The sequence below is a fragment of the Eptesicus fuscus genome, chromosome 1 (genome assembly GCF_027574615.1).
Source record: "Eptesicus fuscus isolate TK198812 chromosome 1, DD_ASM_mEF_20220401, whole genome shotgun sequence".
Taxonomy (NCBI): domain Eukaryota; kingdom Metazoa; phylum Chordata; class Mammalia; order Chiroptera; family Vespertilionidae; genus Eptesicus; species Eptesicus fuscus.
The window spans coordinates 126,765,517-126,790,922 of NC_072473.1; the positions used below are offsets into that span (position 1 = coordinate 126,765,517).

Consider the following 25,406-nt stretch of genomic DNA (forward strand, 5'->3'; position numbering starts at 1 on the left):
CATTCATAATTATATTAATTTGAGTCTTCTCTCTGGTTTTTGTTTGTTCTTTCTCTGATTAGTATAAGCTAAAGTTTTATAAATTTTGCTAATCTTTTTAAAGAAAAAACTCAGTTTTGTTCTTTTTTCTATTGTTTTCTTTTATTCTGCTCTAACTTTTAAAATATATTTTATTGATTTTTTACAGAGAGGAAGGGAGAGGGATAGAATTAGAAACATCGATCAACTGCCTCCTGCACACTCCCTACTGGGTATGTGCCCACAACCAAGGTACATGCCCTTGACCGGAATCAAACCTGGGACCCTTGAGTCCGCAGGCCAACGCTCTATCCACTGAGCCAAACCGGTTAGGGCAATTCTGCTTTAATTTTTATTACTTCTCCCTTCTGCTGAATTTGGGCTTTATTACTTTCTCCCTTCTGCTGAATTTGGGCTTAGTTTGTTGTTGTTCTTCTAGTTCCTTTGGGTGTAAAGTTAGGTTGTTTAAGATATTTCTAATTTCTTAATATATGCATTTATTGCAATAAATATTCCTCTCAGACCTGCTTTTGCTGAATCCCATAAGTTTTTGATGTATTATATTTTCACACTTGATTGCCTCAAAAACTTTTCTGTTTCCCTTTTAATTTATTTTGTGATCCATTGGTTGTTCAGGAATGTGTTGATTTCCACATATTTGTGATTTTCCCAGTTTTTCTCCTGTTATTTATATCAATATAGCAAAAAAAGATGCTTGGCCTTTTCTGTCTGACATTTGTCACTTAGCATTTTTGATGTATTATCTGATTTAATCCTCACACTATACCTATGATATGAATATAATTATCACACTTAACAGATAAGGGCTAGGAGACACAGAGAGATTAAATGACAGACTGCAGGTCAAATTGCTAATAAATCAGCAAACCCAGGATATTAATCCAGGTGTATTTGACAACACAGATCTTATTTTTACAACTAAACTATAAAGCTCTCTGACATCTGGCATCCTGACTTTTTAAAAAGAAGAAAATACAAGGAAAGATGAAATTATGTTCGGGGACTAGTACTAGTATATTCCCTTGTTAAGAGGCTCAGCTACGTTTTACTGAGGACAAACTGTGTAGACAGTACAAAGAGAAAGTAGCTGGATGATGAGTAGGATTGCTAAGCAACAGTTTATGAAATCCAGGGAAACCATGGCAACGGAACACTGTGGTCCCAGCCATGAACTTACTTAACATTCAAGAGTAAAGGCACAGCTATTGGGAACATCTGGTAAAATAAATTAAGAGTGCTTTGGAAATATAAAGCATCATCATTATTTTTGTTGTTTTCACCACTGCACATGAAGCAAATAACCCAAGCAATCAGTGCATATCAAAAAATAACTGCTCACAGATTTTTAGAATTAAAAATTGATTATCACATATACAAACTGTAAGATTTTCTCTACCATCACATGCTCTGAGTATTTTTATATATGAAAGGCATTGACATCTGCAAGTTTATTTCATATGCTTCTTACTTAATGATTTCCATAATTTTCTGAGTAAGTTTAATAACTAATTCTCTGGGGCAGGGTGCCTTAATCTTGGAACTATTGACATTTGAGTCAGGTAATTATTTTGTGTGTGGGCTAGGGAGCTGTCCTGTGAATTATTGGATCTTAGCAGCTTCTATTCACTAGGTTTTATTTTGTTTGTTTTTTAATAAATCTTTATTGTTCAGATTATTACAATTCTTCCTCTTTTTTCCCCCCATAGCTCCCCTCACCCGGTTCCCACCCTACCCTCTGCCCTTACCTCCCCCCCCCACTGTCCCCATCCATAGGTGTACGATTTTTGTCCAGTCTCTTCCCGCACCCCTCACACCCCTTTCCCCCCGAGAATTGTCAGTCCACTCCCTTTCTATGCCCCTGATTCTATTATATTCACCAGTTTATTCTGTTCATCAGATTTTTTATCCACTTGATTTTTAGATTCACTTGTTGATAGATATGTATTTGTTGTTCATAATTTTTATCTTTACCTTTTTCTTCTTCTTCCTCTTCTTAAAGAATACCTTTCAGCATTTCATATAATACTGGTTTGGCAGTGATGAACTCCCTTAACTTTTTCTTATCTGTGAAGCTCTTTACCTGACCTTCAATTCTGAATGATAGCTTTGCTGGGTAGAGTAATCTTGATTGTAGGTTCTTGCTGTTCATCACTTTGAATATTTCTTGCCACTCCCATCTGGCCTGCATAGTTTCTGTTGAGATATCAGCTGACAATTGTATGGGTGCTCCCTTGTAGGTAACTGTTTTTCTCTTGCTGCTTTTAATATTCTCTCTTTGTCTTTTGCCCTTGGCATTTTAATTATGATGTGTCTTGGTGTGGTCCTCTTTGGATTCCTTTTGTTTGGGGTTCTCTGCGCTTCCTGGACTTGTAAGTCTATTTCTTTCACCAGGTGGGGGAATTTTTCAGTCATTATTTCTTCAAATAGGGTTTCAGTATCTTGCTCTCTCTATTCTTCTGGCACCTGCATAATCCGTATGTTGGTACGCTTGAAGTTGTCCCAGAGGCTCCTTACACTATCTTCATATTTTTGGATTCTTTTTTCTTTTCTGGTTGGGTGTTTTTTGCTTCTGTGTATTTCAAATCTTTGACTTGATTCTTGTGTTCCTCTAGTCTGCTGTTGGATCTCTGTATATTATTTTTTATTTCAGTCAGTGTATGCTTAATTTCTAGTTGGTCCTTTTTTTCATATCCTCAAGGGTTGTGCTAAACTTATCGGTCTTTTCTAGAAAATTCTTGAAAAATCTTATAACCGTGGTTTTGAACTCTATATCCAGTCATTTGCTTTCCTCCATTTCTTTCATTTGTGACCTGTTTCTTTGTCTCCACATTTTGGCTGCTTCCCTGTGTTGATAGAGTGGCTTTGTGTGCCAGGTGTCCTATAGGGCCCAGTGGCTCAGCCTCCCCAGTTACCTGAGGTGGACACTCTTGGTGCACCCCTTTATGGGCTGTGTGCACAGTCTTGTTGTAATTAAGCCTTGATTGTTGTTGGTATCACTGGGAGGAATTGACCTCCAGGCCAATTGGCTGTGAGGATCAGCTGTGTCTACGATGGGAGAACTTCTGTGCTGGAAATACCCTTATGAGACAGGACTTGCTTCAGTGGGGCTTTGATGCTCACTGAGTCTGCCCCCTGAGTGTGTCCCTTATGGATCTGAGGAGTTGTGATCTGGATGGTCCCACTCTGACCCCTGGGTACACTGACTCTTGGATCTCCAAGGAAGTGCTAATTTAGCCTCTGCCTGAGACCACACAGCAGGAGCTATGGAGAGATCTGCAGATTCCTCTTCTTTGTTTGGGTTTTGGAGGTGCCCAGATGAGGCCCAGCTGTAAAGCAATGCAAGCTGCTGTAGGGCCTTGGGCCTTATTTTGGATGTTCTGGGTCTCTCTGACTCAGCTGCAGTTTATTAGGTAAGTTTAGAATTCAAAGGACCAGGCCATTCATATGAAAAAGCCTCTGCTCTCAGCTTGGATGGGGCGGGATCTCAGGGCGGAGCAAACAGCAATGGCTTCCCATCAGCCCTGCCCTAAGAGGCCCCTGGGTCTCAGTGTCCCGTGGTAATCGATGCAAGCACCTCTGAGAGAAAGCCGCCCTCGAGTTTCGCCCACTGCCAGACAGTCCAGTTTCTCCCCATTCGAGTCTGGGTCCCCAGAGTCTCGCCCGGAACTGGAGTTCAGAGCAGTCGGGAGCTTTTGTCTCCCTCCTGATTAAGAAAGCCAGCGGAGTACTCAGTTGCCAGCCCTCTCCGCCCATGCGCCTCCGTACTTCTTCCTTCCACAGCTCATGTGAGTTTCAGTGTGCTTTTCTCTTTCCTTCTAGTTGTAGAATTTCCACTCAGCCAGCCTTCCTGTGGTTCTGGATGATGTCTGTTTTGTCTTTTAGTTGTAGTTTTGAAATTGTTGTATGAGGCAGCAGTTCAGGTGTTTACCTATGCCACCATCTTGGTTTCTCGCTCTATTCACTAGGTTTTAGAAGTAACCTACACTCTCCAGGTGTGACAATGGAAAAATGTCTGCAGATGTTGCTGAATATTCCCTGTTGGAAGGGAGGTCCCCTCCACCTCTCATTGAAGACTGTTGTGCAAATCATTGTGGACCCAGGCAATGCTTTAAGTGTCACCTCTGAATGATTCTCACTGAATTAGTTACATCAAGTCCACTGCTAAGCAAGTGTTGACTTTACATGTGAGCTAGTGCCTGCAACATATTCCCTGGAAAACAATCCTCATACCTAACTTACAGGGTGGGGCTCCATTCTTTGAGGTGGTAAGGAACCATAGATTTGGGGGGATTTTAAGAGAGAAAACCCTCTGAAATTTACAGGGGCTTCAAGTGAAATATGGCAAAGTTAATTTCTTGGGCTTGGTTTTCTATTCTTAGGGTAGAAGAATAAATAATACAAGACATTCTTAAAGATCTAATTCAAGATTCATTATGACAACTTTCTGGAAGATTTCATCATTAGGGATTAGGAATTGCTTAATATTTTACTAGTGTAGATTTGAAAATCAAATTTATTGATGTCAATATTATTAAAAAATAGTTATACTAGCTAAAAGTAATTTACATATTACTTATGAAAATAATTATGCCAAATTAAATGAGAGCAGGCATTTTGTGAAATTATTTGTACCCACAATGGAGGAGACCTTGAAAATTTATCCAAAATTTGGGTGTTCTTTTAGTGCAGTCCTGGGTATTATAGTATTGATTGACTTTCTATTGGCTGGGATCTTTTACAATTCTGTAGAGGTAGAGGTCACTTTGAAGAAAACTGGTGGAAATGAAAATAATTCTTGTCTGAGTGAAATACAAATTGTTTCTATGTCAATGCAAGTGAAGTTTGTGTGGTATAGAGCGCAGAGAGGCAATTTACATCAGGTTGAAAAGATAACCCCAAATCTTATAGTTTATGGCTTTTTAGGCTGTTAACCACGTTTGTATCTATTAACAAACCCATTTTAAGTATATATTTACATGAATATACACTGAGTGGCCAGATTATTATGCGTTCAGAGATCATAATAATCTGGCCACTCAGTGTGTGTGTGTGTGTGTGTGTATTAGAGGCCCGGTACATGAACTCGTGCATGGGTGCGGTCTGGCCAGCCTGGCCAGGGGGAGGGGACATGGGTGGTTGGGGCCAGCCTGCCTGCTGGTTGAACTCCTGGTCAAGGGGACAATTTGTCTATTAGCCTTTTATTATATAGGATATACACTGAGTGGCCAGATTATTATGCGTTCAGAGATCATAATAATCTGGCCACTCAGTGTATACATCCTTGTTTATCAATTCTCCTTCCAACCCATGTTAACATTTTATTGATTTCCACATTGGCTAAGGAGTTCAATAGTCAACATGTTCTAATTAGTTAAAATTTCAAGTCCTTTAGTTTTATCTGTTCACTAAGGTTCAAACTCTGCTTGATGAACTGGAAAATTATGTCCATATACACACTGGTTTATTAGTCCTTTTATAATGGTGACACAGTTTTCTTTCCCCAAAACTGGGTGCCAGAAACTGCATTAGTACTTGGGTTTAAGAGGCAAGCAAAACATACATGGCACTGGAGAACAAGGTAATGAAACAATCAATGGTGGGTAGAGTGCTCATTAAAATAGAGTTTTCTGTAGTCTCTGCTCTGTGCATAGCAGGAGAAACCCACCTTAGTTTGAGGGGCCAGAGTAAGTCTCTCAAAGTAATATATGGCCTTAAAGATGTCTGGCTTGTTAAAAACTGATAGAGCGAAATTCACTATGTTAGGCTACACTAGAAGAGTGCACATTTTCAGAGCAGAGGGAAGATGAGTTTAGTGTGGATATGTTGAGTATTAGTTCCCTGTGGGACTAACAGTTGTCCAGAAAGCCTGTAGCTTCGCTGACTCACCTAGGCCAGAGATAGTCAGAGTACGGGGACATCATACAAGTGGATGAGAAGACTTCAGTTAACATTTTAACAAGTTGATAAGGGCCCAGTGAGGGCTAGCATGTGAGTATGGAACTCTTGAGAGTCACAGATACAAGGGGTCAGTACATCTTCCTGCAAGTTCTTCTGAATGTACTTTCACTGATTACTCATGAGAAAGATGGGGGAACTGGAAATTAATGAACATTATTCGGCAAGGTTTCAGGATAAAGCATCAATATCTAAAAAAATGTACCTTTATATATCAGACCAACGGAATATAAAATTTCAGAAAAAGACACAATTTATGATATCATCGAACATCTAGGAATAAATTTAACAGTACATGAGCAAGAATTCTTTTTGAGAAAACTGTCAAACTTTATTGAGAGGACTTAAATAGTCCAATTTCCAAAATAAGGACAGCATGTATGGTGCATGGCTTCTGCTTGTCTTCATTTACAGGTAAGGTTGCCCTTCACCTATAATGTAAACATAACAGTTGGGAACATCACTTAGCAGAGTTTTATTTACATTATAGATATACAAAGGACACTACAGTTTGGGTTTTATAAGCTGACTAAAACTAGAATTCTAAGGGTGATCCTTTGGCTTACATATACTTAAACCTCTGTAAAGACTTTGGAGGTAGACTTTAAGATATATTAATGATATTTTAAAACATACCACTCTTTCTAGCGGTGTAGGACACCAAGACTTCAGAACAGATGAAATCAAAGAAAACTATTTAAAGTGAGATTTAAGTAGAAAGCAAAAATCCTGTAACTTTAGTAAAAATGCAAGTAAAGTGAAAACCTAGCAAACAAAATAAAAAATTTAAAGTATAATTTTAGATGTTTTGACTAGAAATAACACTCTGAAAAAAAAAAAAGGATAGGCAAAATAATAATGCCCTACTTGGAACTGCTTAGGTAAAGTAAATAGAAAAGCCAGTTCAATTGTTTTCTCTGTATTGTGGAAAAGTGCAAAAATGTTTCTTTGAGCTATTTCAGGCTTTATGTGTTTGTTTTAATTAGTATAATAATTTGTCCTCTTTTCCACTCATATCCCTGATTTAATTATAATTAATGCAGCTTTATGCAGTTAAAGGTGTTTTGGTTTACAAAATAAACTATATGGCCACATTAGTTTTAAGCCATATCATTATGGGGACAACAGAATATGAAGGAAAATACTACCATTTCTTGAGATCTGGCAAGAAGAGGGCACGAGGGAGAGGGAGAGAGACAACACACATAAGGAAGGGAATGATCTCACATGTAGATCATTATTTGCTTCTAAAAGATATGTGCTTTTAAGGAGTAACTTAGACAAATTTTAAAAGTCCACCCATAGTTTGTTTAATGTTTAGATATGCAGTTACTCCTGTGGTCTGTTAAATAATTTTTGTTTTCCTAGCAAATTTCATCCATATTTTAAAAATGTTTAGAGTTCAAGAATGTATTCATTTTTAATATATAATATACTTAACATGTGTGAGCATCTTGTACACATGAATGTATTTTAGCTGTATTCAATTGGTTTGTGAACATATTCTGAAAACAATATTTTAATGCAAATATTCTGATGGAATGAATCAGAAATGTAGAGTGAACACAAATAGGAGATAATGCAGGATAATTTTTCTCCTAAACTCAAGTGTCTCCTTTAAATTCAGTACCTCTGTAATTGAAAGTACGCACTTTGGAAGACACAAGTGTAAGAAATACTTATGTTGCTTATTCAGAAAATACATCACCTATATAGACTTTGAACTTCAAATCTTATCAGTTGGGGTTTCAAGTACAAAAACTGGAGATATACAACCTTTGACATGATTAGAGGTGATATTTTTTTATTGAAACAGTAGCTCATTAAGACTGATGGTAGAGATAGGGAGTGTGTTTATCATATGTATCTTACTAATCCCCACCTTGAACATCACTGATTATGTGTATTGGTCCCTACTATTCAAATGCAAAAACTAGAAACTAGACTGTTTCCTGCCATTTTATTATTCAGTCATTTGAGGCTTCATTTGGGGGAGAATTTTAAATAAAATTATTATTTAGAATCAGAAAAATGAAAAAAATTGACAGAATCTAAGACAAGATCTAGGTCTCCATATGGAAAAACAAACATCAAGTAGAACGTTCACTTTCTTAGAAGCCATGAAACTTCATCTCAGATGTTATAATTTGACTCTGACTAGTGTTTGATGATTTATGATAAAAAAAAACCTCATGAGAAGCAGGTTATCATTGTATCCTATGCATTGTATTCAACAGAACCAGAGAATGCAAAAATACAAATTGAAATTTATTATTCAATACCTGATTTCAACTTTATTTTTTATAATAACAAAATGGGGGTTAGAAAGAGATTGTACAGAGTCATACAAATTATGTTAGAGCTGGTATTCGAACCTACTTCCATGCTTCAACATGTTTCACACAAATTGATCTGTATTACAAATGTACTATATACTTGTAAAAAGCAGACCTTTATAATAGTATCTGGAAATTATTAGCTGTTCATTAAAGGACTTAATATTAAACAATAAGAAAAATGTCTTCACGTTTTATAATTCAACTAGAGGCCCAGTGCATGGGATTTGTGCACTGGTGAGGGGCATGGCCTGCGGGGATCAGCCCACTGTGGGAGCACCACTCATCCCGGTCAGCCAAGCAGCACTCCCACTGTGGGAGTGCACTGACCACCAGGGGGCAGCTCCTGCATTGAGCGTCTGCCCTCTAATGGTCAGTGCACATCATAGCGACTGGTCGACTGGTCTTTCTGCTGTTTGGTCACTGGGCTTTTATTATATAGGATAGGATATGGATTTGACCAAATTTGTTTCTATCTCTCATAGTTTATAAGTCATGCATGTGGAATTGAAACTACCTTTCAAAGAATATTTATACATAGGCTAAAGTATCAGTAATGATACCTCTATAATAATAAAAATATTGTGAAAAACAGAAACCTCATTAACTTTCATTCTGAATGAATCACATACCTGCTTCCGGCACTGTAACAGGCTCCAAATTTGATAGAATGTGCTCCATGATGTTAGGACCATCTCCACACTGATCCCTAGTGTCTTCCAGAGTCGGTTCCTGTGGCTCAGCCTCCAGGACAGGCCCTTACAAATAAAACGGTTATCAATTTAAGCACTGTATATATATTTTTTCATCCTGTCAGTATTATACAAGGAAAGCCTGTAGGCTAGTGTGGTGATAAATATGATACATTAGAACCCCAAAAGGGGTTATTTCAGGACTCTGGTGCCAGAAAAAAGGAAAGCAAGGTTTTTCAAAAGTCATTACCCTTTTTCTTTCTCAACACTGTCCTCAGACAATTTAGTTGCTCTTTCTGTACTTTTATTATTGTATTTGTCATTATATTTTTCACATTAAATCAGTGATTTAAGTCTCTCTGACTAGATTGTGGGCTCAAGGCAGAATTCGTGTCTCTCACTAGCATTTAATTTTAGGAACAAAATCTTTTTACTTTGTTAACCATAAAATGATTTAGCCAACATTTAAAAGCCACTTACATAATAACACTAAACCAGATACCTGTGTGCCAATACCTTGAACTATCCAGCTTTTACCAAGCTACCACATAAAAATATCAATCAAAGTAAACAATGGCTACCATTCATTAAACTCTTTTTCTAGACTCTATCCTTATCTAGACTTTATTCCCTTGAACTGAGTCTATTCCTGTGCCAGTACTGAGCTATCTTACAGCACAAAAATTTGAATATTAAGCACGTGAAACAAAATCACATTTTCTTATAGCAACATGGATAGTAGAAAGAACACAAACTTTGGGGTGAAACATGAGTTCTTTCTCCACCATTCAAATGCTCTTTGGTAAGACAATTACCAAGCTTCAGTTTTCTCATTTATGAAGTAGGTTAACTGCACTTGGCTGCAGGCTTGCTTTAATTTTCCAGCCAAATTGTAGAAAATGTTTAATATCTTCTCTAATGTTGTATTTCCTCCTATTACTGGTGTGTCATAATGCATGATGCACGCATACAATTCTTCCCCCCACAGGCAGTCTTCTTCCCTTTCTTTTCACCTTGCACCTCAGATACTCTTGCATCTTCTGGCTCTTGACCAGGTATAATATCCTGATTCTCAACTGGTGGCTCTGCTTGTTCAAGTTGCTCATCACTGGGCTGCTGGGCCTAGGGGAATGTCAATAATATAAATATACGTAACACATAAATAATGTAACCATAAGTAAGTCTAGTGACATTTTCCAGTACTATCTATAATAATAAAAGCATAATATGCTAATTAGACCGGACATCCGGATGACCTTCTGGATGAAGTCGGGGCTACAAGGGCTGAGGCAAGTTGCCGCGGCTGCAAGGGCCGAGCGCCTTGCACGAATTTCATGCATCAGGCCTCTAGTTCTATATAATTATTCTTAACAAAGTTATTCTTCCCATGAGAGGCTACTCCAAGAAAAGTTATCAACAAGGACTTAAGAAGCTATTTTAATCTACACTGGGGTGGATGTGAACAATCTGTTGTTAAACATGAGAAAGGAGTTGTGCAATTTCCGGGAATCATAACAACATCTATCTAGGCAACATTAGAATGTAATCCTCCTGGATCAATGTTTCCTTCATGAGATTCAATTTTTACTTCTTATCAGCATGGAAGACTTTCATCAGTGTATCTATACTAACTCAAAAACAGTTCCCCCAAAATAAATATCTGCTAATAGAAAACATGAAATATCAAAGCACTTACAGTCATAGGTTCAACCAAGTGTGAAAACTCTTGATCATCTCCTTCTTCTTTAGGTTTGGATGCTGATTTTGCTTGCTCACTCATATTTCACACTGAAATACTGAGATTTAGAAAATTCACTTAAGATGATAGCTGTATCTGTAATTTTATTTTTAATTTCAAAAGTACTTTCAAGGTCAGTCCCAGGCAAATGCTCATGGTTTCTAATAACACCAAATAGGCCCTTGTTTATGTGAGCATCAAACAGGCATACAATCAGCCTTACGCATGTGGTGAAAAACAGAGAACTTTTCTGATTAAGTCTGGTTTCACAACTAAACTCATGAATGAAAGAACTTGAGTAACTTATTTTGTCATACTCCTATTTACTGGGCACCTTCTCCCCCCATCAATAACGTTTTGTGGGAAAGTACAGACAGGCTCATTTCTTGACTTAATGTCTCTGTTTTCTCAAAAGTCTTTGCCATACCGAGGGCGGTGCCCGTTTCTCCCTCGGGACTCTGCTTGGGGCGCTACACACCTCGGGAGGGAGGGGACGCAGTTCCAGGGCCTCGGCGGGGCAGGCCCTCAGCATTCCCGTTTCTAGGCCCTTCCTTTGCCGCCCCCCCCCCCCCCCCTTCCCAGGGCCCCAAGGAGGACTGTGGATTCTGTGTTCTGTGGGCCGTTCCAGGTGCCTCCGGGACCCAGACACCCGAAATAATGTCCCCGAAACCCTTTATCGGACCCCTGCCCTGGTCGGCCCCGCACCCTCCTAGTCCAGGTCACACTAGGACTTCAAGGGCCATGGCGGCCATGATGCCCGAGAGGACAAAGGCGCTGACCTCGAGGACCTTCCCCCTAGGAGGCCACAGGACCCGCAGCCCTGCCCCCACCGAAACCCGCGGGCCTTCTCCTCTCACTCTGTCCCGGAGGGCTGCTCTGTGGACCTACCTGTTGGATATCAACCAGCGTGAAATAATCAAAATGGAAGGAACACGGCCGCCTGTTGCGCAGTTCCCCACTCAGAACTCAGACACCAAGGCGCATGCGCAGCAACGGACTTAGGCTTGCGCAACAATGCGCAAGGTCTGAAAAGCGCATGCGCAGCTATGGGCACACGCAGCAGTGGGCATGCTCTGAAATGGGCATGCGCAGGTATGAGCATGCGCAGCTATGGGCATGTGCCCTGACTTGGGCTCCTGAGACAGGAGTTGAGGTTCTCCTGGTAAAGCCACAGAGCATTGAAACCACCAGATCAGCAGTAGACAAGAAAATGGACTTGAAGTGTTTTTTTTCCCCCCAATCATTCTAATGCTTCTAGAAACTTTGTGGACAGACAAGCTAAGTGTAATATTAATGGAGAACATGTCTCAAAAACATGGTCATGACAGAAACATATTTTAATACCATGTTTACACATATTCACTGCCTTCTGAATCTGGGATTTGTGTCATGCATACAAGGAATTCGCTCACTTCCATAAATTAAATACATTCACCCCTGTTTTCTTAACTGGTTTGCTTGTGTTACCGTGCATACATCTCCACACGGTCACCGTTTCTCTGAAAATACCTGTGGTCATTCGGTCAGTGTATGGCTTAGCAATACCCTCAGATAACGGAGCTGGGATTTAGGCTCAGTTCTCTGTCACATGGTGAGACAAATGCAACAAAAGCACAATTCACAAAAGAAAAGAAATTATATAGTCCCTGTTTAGAGGATGAAAAGACAAGCTCCAGGCTGTGACAAAACATTTGCAAGCACATATCTGACAACGGACCCATATCTTGAATATATCAAGGACTCTCAAAATAGTGAAAATACGAACGTACCTGTTAGAAAATGGGAAAAAGACACAAAGACATTTCACAGAAGAGGACATATGGGTGGCTAACAAACACATGAAAATATATTCACCATCTAGGGAAATGCAAATTAACATAGTGCTGCTTTATGGGTATGCAAGTATTATAACAGCTAAATAAAAATAATAATAAAAATAACAAATGCAGGATAGGATTAGAAGAAACTGAATGTCTCATACACTGATGGTGGGTACATGAAAAGGAAGACACTCTGGCAATTAGTTGGGCAGTTTCTTAAAAAAACCCAAAAAACTAAAAACTAAGTCCTAGCCAGTTTGGCTCAGTGGTTATAGCGTCGGCCTGCAGACCAAAGGGTCCCAGGTTTGATTCCGGTCAAGGGCACATGCCTGGGTTGCTGGCTCAATCCAATGTGCAGGAGGAAGCCGATCAATGATTCCCTCTCATCATTGATATTTCTATCTCTCTCTTCCTCTCTGAAATCAATAAAAATATTTTGTTAAAAAAACTAAACCTACACTGAACATATGACCCAACAATTATACTCCTGAGTCTTTATCCCAGATAAATGAAAACTTATATCCACACAAAAACTTGTATACCACTGTTCATAGCAGCTTTATTTGTAATAGCTAAAATCTGAAAATCAAAATGTTCACCAACATATGTATGGGTAAAGAAACTGTGGTACATCCATATCATGGAATACTACTCAGCAATAAAATGAAATGAACTTTTGATACATACAACAATTTATATGGACCTCAAGAGCTATGCTGAGTAAAAAAAAAAAATCCAATTCCAAAAGGTCACATACTGCATGATTACATTTTTTTATTAAAAACTTTTAATGTTGACATTATTGCAGGCTTCCTCCCATTTACCCCTTTACCCACCTCCTCCTCCTGCCTCCCCCTCTTTTGCATTTCTTATTATGTAACAATCTGAAAATGAAACAGTTATAAAGATGGAGAGCAGTTTAGTGGTTGCTTAGGGATGGTACTAGGGAAGGCTGTAGGTGTGACTACAAAGAAGTGGCACAAGGAAGATCTTTGTGGTGATGGGAGAGTTTTGCCTCTTTTAAAAAATATATTTTTATTGTCCTAACTCATTTGGCTCAGTGGATAGAGCGTTGGCCTGCAGACTGAAGGGTCCCAGGTTCGATTCTGGTCAAGGGCATGTACTTTGGTTGCGGGCACATCCCCAGTAGGGGGTGTGTAGGAGGCAGCTGATCAATGTTTCTCTCTCATCAATGTTTCTAACTCCCTCTCCCTCTCCCTTCCTCTCTGTAAAAAAATCAATAAAATATATTTAAAAATTAAAAAAATATTTTTATTGATTTCAGAGAGGAAGGGAGATAGAAACATCAATGGTGAGAGAGAATCATCAACCGGCTGCCTCCTGCACGTCCCCTACTGGGGATTGAGCCTGCAATCCAGGCATGTGCCCTTGACCGGAATTGAATCCGGGACCCTTCAGTCTGCAGGCCCACGCTCTATCCACTGAGCCAAACCAGCTAGAACAGAGTTTTGCCTCTTGATTGTAGTTGTGGTTACACAAAGCTACACATATGACAATATCACATAGCATCATACACATGCTTTGTGCCAATGCCAATTTCCTGTGGGTTTTTTTTTGTTTGTTTTTGTTTTTTTATTTTATTGATTTCTTACAGAGAGGAAGAGAGAGGGATAGAGAGTCAGAAACATCGATGAGAGAGAAACATCGATCAGCTGCCTCATGCACACCTCCTACTGGGGATGTGTCCGCAACCAAGGTACATGCCCTTGACCGGAATCAAACCTGGGACCCTTGAGTCCGCAGGCCGATGCTCTATCCACTGAGTCAAACCGGTCTCGGCCAATTTCCTGGTTTTGATATGGTATGACAGTTCTGCAAGATATAATTACCTTGGGGGATATATGAATAGTAAATATCTTAAGGGAGACGGGGTGAAGGGTACATAAGACCTACCTGCACTATCTTTGCAACTTCCCTGTGCATATATAATGATTTTTAAAAATTAAAAAAAAAAAGAACAGACACACACACACACACACACACACACACACACACACACACCATCAGACCTAGTGCTTCTTCTGGGATTCAATCAACAAAATGTAATGACAGTATTTTTAAAAAACGAGCCAGAAATACTACACAGATGATTTATAATTTATTGGCGACAAGGTAAGGGAAGAAAAGTCGAAACCCAAAGAGGAAAAATGATGTCTTTGCACTAAGGGAAGAGTATTGTGGAGAGTATGGAAACATTGCTATCTAGTTGCTCTTGCCATGGAGGAACCGCTCCCAGCATGCCCCAAGGTGGTCCTAAAATTACTAAAGGAAAGATGGCTATATTTCTGGAGCTGGATTGACTCACCAGCTGGTAAGTCTTTGGCATAGGCTGGATGCTGTTATTTGTTCTCTGTTCCCAAAAGCGTTCCACCTGAGGGGTTGGCAATGTTGGCACGCATGAACCCACCTCTTCTGATCTTTCTTCGCCTGAGGGTGAAAGTCTTAGATTTAATCTGCCCATTCTTTTAGGAACCTCTGAAAAATCCTTTTGCTTTTTTGCTCTCTGTTTTTTGTCTCTTCTCATCCCTTTCCTGCTCTCTCTTGTCAGAGAGGGGGTGGGGTGTTATCTGAGTTGAGCTTTAAGTTGTGGAGTTGCTGTATAAGCTTATCACAGGAGAAAGAATGAGAGGTGGTTGCTTCCTTCCCAGTTGAGATTCCAGAAGTGGTGCCCACATATTTCAGGCAGTAGTAGCATTCACATTTGAATCTGTTCTGTTCTGTATCACGTGAAGAAGAGGTTTTTGCTTTTCTGTCAGTTTGATAAGGTGCCGCAGACTTGAGATATCTCCATCTGGAGCGTTCCACTAACTTTTTTCCCTTTTTCTTCTGAGGTAACCTTGAACTTTCCCATTGTTGTTCTTCTTCCATCCTCTAAAAAGGTACATATATTAGAAACTCAAAGAGTATATTTAAAACATGCCTTGTGATATCATTCATAGGACACCTACTAACAAACACATATACACACATTTCAGAAAGAGTCCCTGATAAATTAAGCAACTGAAATCTGTATTTCAAATTTATTTGTTTGGTCACTTCTTCTTTTTTTAAAATATTTTTTAATGCTTTCAGAGAGGGAGGGAAAGAGAGATTGAAACATCAATGATGAGAGAGAATAATTGATCAACTGCCTCCTGTACGCCCCCTACTGGAATTGAACCCAGGACCCTTCAGTCCACAGGCCGACGCTCTATCCACTGAGCCAAACCAGCTAGGGTATTATTTGGTCATTTCTTTTGATGAATACCCACATAAGAAAACAATCTAGTCTAAAATTTTGGAATCATGGCTTTAAGCCAATTTCCTCCCTCCTGGATTACACATGGCACAAGAAACTGCAGGATCACATTTCTTCAAGTGGAGAGTAGAGATCATAGTTTCTTTCTCTTTCTCTTCCTTCACCCCGAGTTGAAATGATCATTTGGTTCTTCTCCTTTATTCTGTTAGTTTAATGAATTGCATTGATTATTTTTTTGTGTGTGATAAGAATACTTAATATAAGACCTACCCTCTTAGCAAATTTTAAAAGTATACAGTATTGTTATCTATAGACATAGTTTCAAATGTACAAATACTGATATATTTTGAAGCATCACTTCACAAAAAAACCTGCTATCTTTAAAAAATATATTTTTTATTGATTTTTAGAGAGGGGGGGGAGGAAGAGGGAGAAAGAGAAATATCGATGTGAGAGGGGAACATCGATTGGCTGCCTCCTATATATCCCCTACTGGAGATCGAGCCCGCAACCAGGGTATGTGCCCTGACAGGTGAATAGAACCTGCAACCTCTTGGTGGAGTGGGATGATGCTCAAACAACTGAGCAACACCAGCCAGGGCAAGCCTGCTCTTGAACTTTAAAAAAGAAGCCTCATTCTCTTCATAAACTTTGTGTAATGTCATATGACCTGAGAATCTCAAGGTCCCATAAATAAATTTATCCCTGATCCTAGAAGGTAAGGTGTTAAGCACAGTGACATATTTACACTGCCATTTGTTTGGGAAGGAAGAACAGAAACAATGAAAGTAAGTGTCCTTAACTCCTCATGACCCCTATTTCCCTCAGCTACAGTCCCTCTCCCCAGATGGGAAAAAACTCCCGAAATTCCTAGAAATAAATATATGCTTAATTTGCCCACTACCTTGGGTTTCCTGCACCAACTCATGCCCCTTTTTATAAGGCAAGTAAAAAACTTTAAAGGAGAGAAAGGAACCTAAAGAGGAAGTTATTGGCCACAGATCCAGTTTTGTATGTGATTTCTCATGTTTTATTCTTCCAACCTTTGACAACATTTCTCTCTAATCCAATCCAAAATATATTTACTGAGTGTGTGTCGCATGACCTCCCCTGTGCCAGGTAATACAGAGATATGTGACAGATAACAGTCATCATTTATTTATTTTTTAAATATATTTTATTGTTTGTTTTTTTTTTTTTTTTACAAAGAGGAAGGGAGAGGGATAGAGAGTTAGAAACATCGTTGAGAGAGAAACATCGATCAGCTGCCTCCTGCACACCTCCCACTGGGGATGTGCCCACAATCAAGGTACATGCCTTTGACCGGGATCGAACCTGGGACCCTTCAGTCTGCAGGCCGACGCTCTAGCCACTGAGCCAAACCGGTTAGAGCAAGAGTCACCATTTATTAATTTAAGGATACTTTTGGATTCGGTACAGTGAGTTAGATGCTTTACATCCATCCTTCATTAATTCTATCCCAAAACCTTCAAAGTAGGTAAGGCTGTCATTTTGCAGATGAGGAAACTGAGGCTTAATAACAGAATGACTTAAGTGTCAGGGCCAGCACTGGAATTCATATGTGTTCCATATTACACCAAAGCCAATGTCAATGATACTTGTGAATGTGGAAGTGAAATTGGGCTGAGAATGAAGGGGAACTGATGGTTGGGTCATGAGGTAGGGGGACATTGAATTTCATGGTAAGAGCAGCAACGAAGGTACAGACATAGCCTGAAACATTCTCCGTCAAGTAAGTAGTTACATTTGCAATCCCTCTGGGGGCAGAACTGAGCATGAATGCTCAACTGATCCCTACAATATTAAGGGGTTATATATTTATAACTAGAGGCCTGGTACATGAATTCGTGCTCAGGTGGGATCCCTCTGGGTGGCCTGCAGGGATCAGCTGAAACCCGCAGTCCAACAATGCCTTCTGCTCCTGCCTGCTGCTCCGCTCATCGGGGCACCTGCTGTGGGCTTGCGCCCAGTCACTCCTGATCAGGAGAGGCTTGCGCCGCACCCCAGCTCGCCAGCCACCAGTGGTGAGCCCTGCATCTGGAGCCCGTTCCAAGGCGGGTGGGGGAGGGGCTGGGACTTGATAGGCCCTCAGGGCAGGCTGCGGGATGCCCTTGCCAGCCCAGGATCCAGATTCATCCCGCTGACATTCGCGCCAGCTGTCAGGAGCCACCTGGCAGCAGCTTTTATATCATTTTTTCCTTGCGGAGCGTCTAGGGAGGTGAAGCAGCTGTGATGCCCAAGGCCGACTTCCAGGAGGCTGGCAGCGTTGTCGGGATCTTGCCAGCGGCACTAATCTGTAGGTGCCAGACCAGTTCTCTGGAGATTGGACCTGTAGGACTATTGCGGGAGTGAGTGGCTGCCGTCCAGCTAGATGGCCACCAAGACGGGTGGGTCAGCTGAGCGGTTCTCCCACTGTGGGAGAGCACTGACCACCAGCGGGCAGCTCCTGTGTTGAGCGTGTGCCCCTGCTGGTCAGTGTGCATCATAGCGATTGGTCAACCAGAGCGGCGGTTTGCCGCTCTGTTGACTAATGAGTTTGCCGACCACTGGCCTAGACTCTCGATTCCAATAATTACAGGCTGTTGCTGTGCCTTGTGATTAAGCCCCTATCCCAGTGGTTGGCAAACTCATTAGTCAACAGAGCCAAATATCAACAGTACAACGACGGAAATTTCTTTTGAGAGCTAAATTTTTTAAACTTAAACTTCTTCTAATGCCACTTCTTTAAAATAGACTCGCCCAGACTGTGGTATTTTGTGGAAGAGCCACACTCAAGGGCGAAAGAGCCACATGTGGCTCGCAAGCCACAGTTTGCCGACCACAGGGTTATCCTATATAATAAAGAGGGAATATGCAAATTGACCATCACTCCATCACAAAGATGGCTGCACCCACAGCTGAGGCCAAGTTCCCATAAGGAGCCTTAACGAGCAATCAGCAGGGACCTGAGGCTACACCCTCCCCTGCCCCCATGGGGCTTGACAGGGGACCTCAGGCTGTGCCCCATCCCCTGGCATCAGGCTGGGGGACCTCAGGCCGAGCCTCCTGCCTTGGCACTAGGCCAGGGGACCTCAGGCCACGCCCCCCACCCAGCAGGGCTTGACAGGGGACCTCAGGCCTAGCCCCCTGCCCTGGCACCAGTCCGGGGGACCTCAGGCATCGACCCCCGCCCCAGCGCCAGGCCAGGGGACCTGAGGCCATCCTCCCCCCGCCCAATGGGGCTTGATGTGGGACCTCAAGGTGCACTTCCCATCCTGGTGCTGGGCTAGGGGACCTCAGGCTGCTCCCCCCACCTGGCAGGGTTTGACAGGGGACCTCAGGCTGAACCCCCACCCCAGCACCAGGCCGGGGGACCTCAGACCGTACTCCCTGCCCCAGCACCGGGCCAGGGGACCTGAGGCTGTGCCCCCCCTGCCTGGCTGGGCTTGACAGGGGACCTCATGCCGTGCCCCCCACCCAGCAGGGCTTGATGGGGGACCTCAAGGTGCACCCCCAGTGCTGGGTCGGGGGAACTCAGGCCGCGGCCCCACCCAGTGGAGCTTAACGGGGGACCTGATCCTGCGCTCCCCTGCTGGTGGGGCTTGATGGGGGAGCTGAGGCTGTGCCCCCCTCCCGGTGCTGGGCTGGGGTACCTGAGGCTGCGCCCCCCCTGCCTGGTGGGGCTTGACGGGGGAACTCAGGCCATGTCCCCCACCTGGCGGGGCTTGACGGGGCACGTGAAGGCACACCCCCACCCCGGTCTGGGCTGGGGGACCTCAGGCCACACCACCTGTCCTGGCACTGGGCGAGGGGACCTGAGGCTACACCCCCTGCCCGGTGGGGCTTGACAAGAGTGGGACTGGCTGGGTCTGGATCTAGCCCAATGCGGGGCTGGGGGGGCGGCCGGGTCTGGGTCTCATGTGATTTTGAGGCACATGTGGGTGGGAAGGAACTTGACTCTGTGTCCCGTGGTGTGCCCCAGACTCTGACTGGAGAAAGGTTTTCATATACATTTTACTAATTTTCTTTCATCTCTGACACTTCTATTATAGAGAAAGGGCAAATAGCAATATTAAATTATTTCCTCTAATTAATCCCCCCTTTTTTTTCTTTTTTCTTTTTTCCCTTTTAATGTGCATGAATTTCATGCACTGGGCCACTAGTTGTATATATAAAAGAGGCCCGGTGCACGAAATCACACACGGAGGGAGGGGTCCTCAGCCTCTTGTAATCAGGGACCACTCGGGGCATGTCCAACTGCCAGTTTAGGCCTGATCCCTCAGGGATCCCTGTGAGATCTGGCCTAAACCAGCAGTCGGACATTCCTCTTACAATCCGGGACCGCTGGCTCCTAACCCCTCACCCTGCCTGCCTAATCGACCCTAAATGCTCACCTGCCTGCCTGATCACCTGTCTACCTGATTGCCCCTAATTGCTTGCCTGCCTGCCTGATCGCCCCTAACCATTCGCCAGCCTACCTGAATGCCCCTAACAACTCACCAGCCTACCTGATCAAACCTAACCACTCTGCCTAACTGCCTGATTGTCCCTAACCACTCTGCCTGCCTGATTGCCTCTAACTGCTCACCTGCATGCCTGATCACCCCCAACAGCTCACCTGCCTACGTGATCACCCCTAACCGATCGCCTGCATGCCTGACCACTCCTAACCACTCTGCCTTCTTGCGTGCCTGATTGGCCCTCACCACTCTGCCTGCCTGCGTGCCTGATTGGCCCTAACCACTCTGCTTGCCTGCCTGATCAGCCCTAACCACTCTGCTTGCCTGCCTGATCAGCCCTAACCACTCTGCCTGCCTGCCTAATCACCCCTAACCACTCGCCAGCCTGCCTGATTGCCCCTAACCACACTGACTACCTGCCTGCCTGCCTGCCTGCCTGCCTGTCAGATCTGCCTTTACCATTCCCTTGCCTGTCTGACTGCCTGTCAGATCTGCCTTTACCATTCCCTTGCCTGTCTGATTGCCCCTAACCACGATGCCTGCCTGATTGATCACCCCTAACCTCTTTGCCTGCCAGCCTGATCGCCACTAACCACTCTACCTGCCTGCCAGATAATCCCTAACCACTCACCTGCAGCCTGATTACTCCTAACCACTAGCCTGCCTGACTGATCACCCCTACCCACTCTGCCTGCCTGCCTGATCACCTCTAACCACTCTGCATGCCTGCCTGATCACCCCTAAAACTCTGCCTTCCTACCTGATCAACTCTAACCATTCTGCCTGCCTGCCTATCATCCCTAACCACTTGCCGGCCTGCCTGATTGTCCTTAACCACTCTGCATTCCTGCCTGGTCGCCCCTAACCACTCAATAGCCTGCCTGATCAAACATAATCACTCTGCCTGCCTGGCAGATTGCCCCTAACCACTAGCCTGGCTTCCTGATCACATCTAATAGCCTCTGTCTGCCTGATTGTCCCTAACCATTTTACGTGCCTGCCTGATCCCCCCTAACCGCTCTGCCTGCCTGCCTGATAGCCCCAAAATATCTGCCTGACTGATTGACCCTAACCACTTTGCCTGCCTGATTGCCCCTAACCTCACTGCCTGCCTGCATGATCATCCCTAACCACTCCCAACCTGCCTGATCGCCCCTAACCACACTGCCTGCCTGCCTGATCAGCCCTAACCACTCTGCCTGCCTGACTGATTGCCCCTAACCATTCACCTGCCTGCCTGATCATTCCTAGCTGGTCGTCTGCCTGCCTGATAACCCCTAACCACTTGCCTGCATGCATGATCACCCCTAACCATACTACCTGCCTGCCTGATCACCCCTAATGAATCTTCTGCCTGCCTGATCGCCTCTAATCACTTCTACCTGCTGGCCTGATGCCCCAAACCACCCTATCTGCCTGCCTGAAAACATCTAACCGCCTCTGCCTGCCTGCCTCATAGCCCCAACCACTTTGCCTGCCTGCCTGATCACCCCTAAACACTCTGCCTGCCTGCCTAATAACCCCTAACAACTCGCCAGCCTGCCTGATCGCCCCTAACCATACTGCCTGCCTGTCTGCCTACCTGATCATCCCTAAACACTTGCCTGCCTTATTGATTGCACCTAACCAATCTGCCAGCCTGTCTTATGATCCCTAACCACTCACCAGCTTGCCTGATCTTCCGTAACTGCTCACCTGCCTGCCTGATTCCCCTTAACCAATCTGCATGCCTGCCTGATCGCCCCTAACAACTCACCAGCCTGTCTGATCGCCGCTAACCACTCTACCTGCCTGCCTCATCACCACTAACCACTCTGCCTGCCTGCCAGATCATCCCTAACCACTCGACTGCCTACCTGATCACCCTTAACCACACTGCCTGCCTGCCTGACCGCCCCAAGACACTCTGCCTGCCTGCCTGATCGCCCCTAACCACTCTGCCTGCCTGCCTGATTACCCCTAACCACTTGTTTGCCTGCCTGATCACCCTTAACCACTCTGCCTTCCTACCTGATTGCCCTCACCACACTGCCTGCCTGCCTGATCACCCCTAACCACTCGCCAGCCTGACTGATAGCCCTTAACCACTCTGCCTGCCTGCCTGATCACCCCTAACCACTCTGCCTTCCTGCCTGGTTGCCCCTAACCACTTGCCAGCCTTACTGAAAGCCCCTAACCACTCTGCTTACCTGCCTGATGCTCCTAACCAACCTACCAGCCTGCCTGCCTATCATCCCTAACCATTTGCCTGCCAGCCTGATTGCCCTTAACCACTATGCCTTCCTCCCTGGTCACTCCTAACCACTCACCAGCCTGACGGATTGCCTGTAACCACTCTACCTGCCTGAATGATCACCACTAACCACTCGCCTGCCTTCCTGATTGCCTCTAATCAACTCTGTCTGCCTGATTGTCCCTAAGCACTTTGCCTGCCTGCCTGATCACCCCTAACCATTGCCAGCCTGCCTGATTGCCCCTAACCACTCGCCTGCCTGATTGATCCCGCCTAACCACTCTGCCTGCCTGCCTTTTTTGCCACTAATCACTCTACCTTCGTGCCTGACCACCCCTAAACACCTCTGCCTGTATACCGGATCACCCCATAATCCCTCTGCCAGCCTCCTGATTGCCCCTAACCACTCTACCTGCCTGCCTGATTGCCCTAACCCAGTGGTTGGCAAACTGCTGCTCGCGAGCCACATGTGGCTCTTTGGCCTCTTGAGTGTGGCTCTTCCACAAAAAACCATGTGCGGGCGTGCATGTACGGTGCAATTGAAACTTCGTGGCCCATGCACAGATGTCAGTTTTCAGCTCTCAAAAGAAATTTCAATCATTGTACTGTTGATATTTGGCTCTGTTGACTAATGAGCTTGCCAACCACTACCCTAACCACTCTACCTGCCTGCCTGCCTGATGATCCCAAACCACTCTGCCTGCCTGCCTGATCACCCCAACCCCTCGCCATCCTGCATGATCGGCCCTAACCACCCTGTCTGTCTGCGTGATCACCCCTAACCACTTTGCCTGCCTGCCTGATTAGCCTAACCACTCTACCTGCCTGCCTGATCGTCCCTAACCACTTGCCTGCTGGCCTGTCCACCTGATCATTGCTAAACACTCGCCTGCCTGCCTGATCCCCCCCTAACAACACTGCCTGCCTGCCTGCATGATCGAAACTAACCATTCTGCCTGCCTGCCTGATCACCCCTATCCACTCAGTAAGCCTGCCTGATTGCCCTTAACCACACTGCCTGCCTGCCTGCCTGATTGCCCCTAACCACTCTGCCTGCCTGCCTGATCATCCCTAACCACTAGCTAGCCTGCTTGATCGCCCCTAACCACTCTGCCTGCCAGCCTGCATGCTTTATCATCACTAACCACTTGCCTGCCTGCCTGAACCCCCTAACAACTCTGCCTGACTGTCTGATTGCCACTAACCACTCTGCCTGCCTGCCAGATTGCCCCTACCCATACTGCCTGCCTGCCTGATCATCCCTAACCTCTTGCCTGCCTGCCTGATCGCCCCTAACCACAACCCAGTCTGCCTGATCGCCCCTAACCACTCTGCCAGCCTGCTGATCATCCCTAATCACTCGCCTGCCTGCCTGATTCCCCTGACATCTCTGCCTGCCTGCCCAAACGTCCCTAACCAATCTGCCTGCTTGCCTGATCGCCCCTAACCACTTTCCAGCCTGCCTCATTGCCCCTAACCAGTCTGCCTGCCTGCCTTCCTGATAATCCCTAACCACTTGCCTGCCTGATCGCCCCTAACCGCTAGCCAGCCTGCCTGATCACCTCTAACCACTCTGCCTGCATGATTGATTGCCCCTAACCACTTTTCCTGCCTGTCTGATCGCCTCTAACCACTCACCTGCCTGCCTGCCTGAAACAACTCGCCTGCCTGATTGATCACCCCAACCACTCTGCCAGCCTGCCTGATTGCCCCTAACCACTCTGCCTGACTGCCTGATCCCCCTAACCACTCTACCTGCCTGGCTGTCTGATGGTCCCTAACCACTTGCCTGCCTGTTTGATTTCCCCTCACCACTCACATGCCTGATTGATTGCCCCTAACCACTCTGCCTGCCTGCCTGATGGCCCCTAACCACTCTGCCTGCCTGCCTTCCTGATGATCCCTTACCACTCACCTGCCTGCTTGATTTCCCCTAAACATTTGCCTGCTTGATTGATCATCCCAAAAAACTCTGCCTGACTACCTGATCGCTCCTAATCACTCACCAGCCTGTTTGATAGGCCCTAACCACTCACCAGCCTGCCTGATCGCCCCTAACTGCTCGCCTGTCTGCTTCATCCCCTCTAACCACTCTGTCTGCCTGCCTGATTGCCCCTAACCACTCTGCCTTCCTGCCTAATCACCCCTAACCACTCGCCAGCCTACCTGATCACCCCTAACAACTCTGTCTGCCTGCCTGATCATCCCTAACCACTAGCCTGCCTGCCTGCCTGATTGCCCTTAACCACTCTGCCTTCCTGCCTGGTTGCGCATAACCACTCACCAGCCTGTCTGATCGCCCTAACCACTCTGCTTGCCTGCATGATCACCCCTAACAACTTGCCTGCCTTCCTGATTGCCTCTAATTGCCTCTGTGTTCCTGATCACCCCTAATGACTTTGCCTGCCTGCCTGATCACCCCTAACCACTTGCCAGCCTGCCTGATTGACCCTAACCACTCACCTGCCTGATTGATCCCCCCTAACCACTCTGCCTGCCTGACTGCCATTAACCACTCTACCTTCCTGCCTGATCACCCATAACCACCTCTGTGTGCATGCCTGACTGCCCCTAACCATTCTGCTTGACTGCCTGATCATTGCTAACCCCTCTGCCTGCTTGCCTGATCACTCCTAACCACTCACAACCCTGCCTGATCGCCCCTAACCACTCTGCCTGCCTGCCTTCCTGATCATCCCTAATAACTCGCCTGCCTTCTTGATTGCCCCTAAATATTTGCCTGCCTGATTGATCACACCAAACCACTCTGCCTGCATGCCTGATCGCCCATAACCACTCATCAGCCTTTTTGATCGCCCCTAACCACTCACCAGCCCGCCTGACTGCCCCTAACTGCTCGCCTGTCTGCCTCAT

General features: G+C 44.7%; 1 long non-coding RNA gene across 2 annotated transcripts in view; it reads right to left on the reverse strand.

Moving 5' to 3' along the window:
• Nucleotides 1–6,299: 6,299 nt before the first annotated feature.
• The window catches only part of LOC114228577 (uncharacterized), a 33,056-nt gene continuing 13,949 nt past the window's right edge, over nt 6,300–25,406 (reverse strand). The window contains exons 1-5 of one of the 2 annotated variants that reach the window (XR_008556507.1): nt 11,649–11,730; nt 10,719–10,818; nt 10,036–10,144; nt 8,963–9,088; nt 6,300–6,425 (exon numbers count right to left, since the gene is read on the reverse strand). This is a non-coding gene — a long non-coding RNA (uncharacterized LOC114228577). Of the gene's footprint in view, nt 6,426–8,962; nt 9,089–10,035; nt 10,145–10,718; nt 10,819–11,648; nt 11,731–25,406 lie in introns of those variants that run through there. The other variant, XR_008556506.1, reaches the window with a different exon arrangement.